This window comes from Ascaphus truei, chromosome 1 (assembly GCF_040206685.1).
Source record: "Ascaphus truei isolate aAscTru1 chromosome 1, aAscTru1.hap1, whole genome shotgun sequence".
Lineage (NCBI taxonomy): Eukaryota > Metazoa > Chordata > Amphibia > Anura > Ascaphidae > Ascaphus > Ascaphus truei.
The window spans coordinates 370,214,266-370,219,151 of NC_134483.1; the positions used below are offsets into that span (position 1 = coordinate 370,214,266).

Sequence of the window (4,886 nt, forward strand, 5' to 3'; positions counted from 1 at the left end):
GCCTTTGGCTATCAAGGACAACCACAGGTACCGAAGGGGTTAATATTAAACTGAAACTACACTACCCCTCTTGGCTATTTCAGAGGCTAGTAAGGGCAATGCCTTACTAACTGCTAAGGCAAACAAGATGTTAACCGCTACCATCCTCCCCAAGTAAGTGGCAGCTAACCCCCCCCCCCCCCCCCCCAGGGCAACTACACCCAAGACTCTGGCCACAACTTCCGTAACAATATCACCACTCCCACCTCTAGAGTAATAACCAATAGCCCCATTAACCATTAAAATGGCTATTATATACATAGGCAAGATAGGTCCAACACCTGCCTTGGGTAGGTGATAAAAATGTCTTTATGTCTTCAGCCAGGTACCAGAAAATATCGGAACTTGATGACTGACAGCAAAATTATCAAAATTACGTTATTTACTTATTTTGGTGCCCGTCACAATATTTTTAGCGGCAGCGGTACAAATAGTATTACTTTTAGCGGTACCAAGTTCATGACCGCACCTTAAAAATAACACCATTTTTTTATTGCAATATTACTTCAAATTTGGTATACCGCAGTTTGATGTACCCAGCCCAAAGTTTGTAATATTCTTTTTCGGGTAGAATGTTAACTTGAACTCAAGTGTCCAGTTTCAAAGAAATGTGTGTTGGATTCAGTGCCATTAGTACAGTATAGTACTTTCCAGTCCTGCCATGCGTTGCACTGGTTTCCAGAAAATCTGCATACATTCCTATAGCAGATTTTGTCCGACTGCATGCACTTGACCTTTCTTCATCTGTGATTTACAGCACATTGCAAAATGTTTATTTTTTACACATTTATGGCAGAGCTTGCCAAAAGCTACATGTTATTTGGGACTATGCTGCAACCCCCATTCTCACAGAGCACCTATAGGTGCTATCTCCTGTATCAGTATGTAATTCCGATTTTTGTGGTGAACATTTCTCCCTTTTGTACACAGTGCATGGATAACCCATTTAGTGAGTTCAGCTAAGGTTAGATCTGCTGTACAGAGACGTCTCCCTCAACACATTCTCTTTGATGACACAAATGATTCAATCTCTGGTCAGACACTCTGTCAATTCACAAAAGGCACCAAATTACTGAGCTTCATTAATATGGTGACATATCGCTCCATGGTTTCATCATTATTTTTTATAGGTTTCTTACCAAAGTCTTATTCCTTATTGGTATTCAATATTACCAACTTTGGTCAGTATCTCACTGAACGTCATACTGTATGTGTACCTTCTTCAAACTTAAAGTTATAATAAATATTCAATGCTTCCTCCCCCACAACATGGAAAAATATTGATTTGACTTATTTATTATCTCTTTCCTCAGCTCCCACAGTTTAAATCTCTGATTGGATCGTTTCCAGTTTTTTGCAACCTTGCTGAAGAATGGATGGAGGTTGCGATACATCCATTACTTAACTGTTGTGTAATCTCTGTAAGTTACTGCTTCGCCTGTTCTGGGTGCTCTGCTTCAAGCACTGGAAACAAAAGCATGGTGGTCTCTCCTTTTCATTCTGCACTTCTGACACCATGTAATGATGCTTCTGAGTTTATAAAACAGTATAGCATTTGAATCAGAGACTATCGTTTTAATAACAAGCTACACTCATCTTGCCATGGAGCCTCTCCAACCCCTCCCCCCTTTAATAAAGCTTCACAATATAGCCACCCATAAATTACACTATCTTATACAATACACATATCTCCACCACAATAGCCATAGTACAGACTATGATGGACATACTGCAGTCATGCGCCTGAAAGAGAGAAAAATACCCTCCAGACAGTATTGTTCCAGCAAATCCTTTGAAACAATATAGTTACAAAATGTGAAATATTTGAAATCTTATCTTTTACAATTTCTGTGTTTATCAATAAAATGTGGGTTTTGGAGTTCTACACATTTTGACTATCTCTTGAGATAATTATTGAATTCAAAACCATGACAGTTTTTAATAAGGAGGATACAAAACCTACCACTGCATATTTACATAAAAACAATCAGTGCAGCAATGCTCTGTAACCTCCACACACAGGAATGCTCCAAATAATTGATTTAGCACTGCTTGTGCAGAGTCTATTTAGAAATGGAACCCCCTGACCTGACTATGTTAAGCAGTTAGAGATTTGTAATATTTCTAAGTGCAAATTCAAAGCCTGCTGCTGTTGTTGTTGCATCCACCATGTTTGTGCTTTACGTTTGTTTGGTTCACACACAAACCTAGTGAATCTAAATATTAACATTGGCCATTGATATATGATATGCATTACAATGCTATAATTAGTTTTTTTTGTTAGCAAATTAAGCTTAACTTCTTCAAGGTGCAGTCCCATCCCATATAGTATAATGCAGTTGTAAGTGTTGTAATTAAATGACTATACTAAAAAGTGCAATATATTCTTTAACATTGGTAATTCATTGAACACACATAAAATGTAGATAGAGATATCTATCTGCGAACAACATCATAACAAATAACAAACCATTTTCAGTGTACAATGCATATTGTTGGAGCCTCTTTAAGTGCTTAAAGAAGAGAGACTACTACTATGATTCCAAGGAGCCTATTCCTCAAACAATGACATTGTCAATGCAGTATCGCAAGAAAATAGCATGTGATTTCATCTAATAAAAATCAGGGGGGGGGTTGCCATATTCCTCCTTACTTATTTGTTATTCATATTTTAATGTAACTGAGCTGAGACAACCTACTGTAAAATATTATATATATATATATATATATATATATATACATATATATATATATATATATATATATATATGTATATATATATATATATATATGTATATATATATATATATATATGTAGAGGTATCAGTACCGTGTTAGCCAAGCTTCAATAATCGAAAAATAAATAGATGATACCGTTCTGTGGCTAACGAAATGCTTTTATTTGTGTGAGCTTTCGAGATACACTGATCTCTTCTTCCGGCGATGTTACAATGAATGAAGCAAGCAAAAGGTATACTTAACAACAGTGTCTATTGGAATGTTATCTGTGCTGGTCCTTCCCCCGGTGTGGATGTGTTTTATGGCTAGAGGTGTCAAAAGGTTCCTGAAAGCAAGTGATGTAAGAGTGTGTGTGTGTATCTGTGTGAATAAAAATGAATGGAGAGCCCACAGTATATACAGTGCTTTACAAAAGGTGTGTGTGGAGTGGGAGTGGATATAAATGGTGTGGGTGGGTGTGGAAATGTGAGAGATTGTAGCACAACTAAAAGTGTGTGTGGATACTTTGTGGTCCCATAAGATGAACGATCTGAGGGTTGCCATACTCAAAGGTAATCTTAAAACACCGAAAGAGAGACGGTTGCATGAATACAAATTTATGCAACTGTTCGGGACACTTAGCAGTGGCCTAAACAGAGATCGAAATTTTATGAGTCATTACTGACACAAGTGAACTCTCTTCCCATGAGCGCTAAAGGCCATATCTGTACATACTGTGCTTTATGTATGCACACACAGCTGTCTCTTACACATACTTATACTCCTTGTTTTTCCATCCCTATACACCAATAGGGACCACAAAGCTTTGAGCACAGCCAAGGTTAAGGTGCATAGCCAGAAAACCCACCCACAGACAGCTCAAAGCTGTGACCATGCAGCAAGCTTAAGCCTATAGGGAACCATGTTAAAAATGGTTTTTGAAGCCAAAAGTGGCACTGTGTGCTCATTTGCATGTCATTTTCCAGAATCCCTTGCTGCAGTGGAAGTGCTGTGTGCTGGGTGATAATGGTGAAAGGTGGGGTTGCAGACCTGCCTAAGACATGCAGATGAGCATACAGTTGTATTTACATTTGCATATTTGCTTTGCTGTGGAGGGTTTTTGTCACTCTTTTTACTCACCATAACTTAACTCAGTATGGTAAGCCCCATCCTTTAGCTTCTTTGCATAGCCAGTTAATCAACCCCACACTGATGAGACCCATTAAGGTCGAAACAGCTTCTCGGCCTTTTGGCTAAGATCAAGTGTAGTGTCTGTCCTGTGAAGGACAGATTCTCCAGACTACACCTGGTCCTCTGGTCATGGCCTGAGAATGCGGATGCAAAGTAGCCCGGGCTTATTTTCTCTGCACCCCAGGAGTGGTTAACCTGGGGCAGTACCACTTGCTGCACCTTCGGGTTGTGGAGGTTGAGGATTTGCAACCTCCACTTCAAGAGCACTTGGCACGAGCACTGATCATTTGCACCCCTATTTTTCCCGCACTTGGCCCCCCTTATTGCCTTCCGCTGAGGGGACAAGCCATTATTTTTGTCACCGCCTGGCCTTGCACGGGGCCGGGCGTGCACTCGTGCACACCCTTTTTGTGTTTGTACGTCTGAGCACCTCCTGCACTGCATCACACAGAGCACTGGAGCACTCGCACCATGGATTTTGTTTCGGTTACGTGTTGGGTTATCGTCACCCCTCTCTCCGGAGAGCAAAGACTGAGTGCTGGTTAGTAGTCGCCATCCCTTCGGGGGAAGATTGCGGTGGGTTAGTAGGCGTCAGCCGAACACCCTAAAGACTTGGACCCTCCTGCGGCGCCAGCTGCACTAGGAGGGAACAGGATGGACGTCGGATTCCTCGGAGGACGACGTCGATGTAACAGCAGGACTCCAAGGCTTCGGCTGGAGAGGACTGTCTATGGCACGGACTGGCCTACTCTCCGGAGTGGACTTTGTCACAAGTTTTGAGCACCTGATCTCACAGCGTGGATCACGAGCACGGATACAGAGGTGAATCACTTTTTTTCACCGCCTGGGCTACAAAAAAAAAAAAAAAAAGCTGTCTGTGGGTGGGTTTTCTGGCTATGCACCTTAACCTTGGCTGTGCTCAAAGCTGTGACCATGCA

General features: G+C 41.0%; 1 pseudogene; it reads left to right on the top strand.

Moving 5' to 3' along the window:
- The first annotated feature begins 3,990 nt into the window (after positions 1 to 3,990).
- Positions 3,991 to 4,121, top strand: LOC142473208 (U2 spliceosomal RNA; annotated as a pseudogene).
- Positions 4,122 to 4,886: the final 765 nt, after the last annotated feature.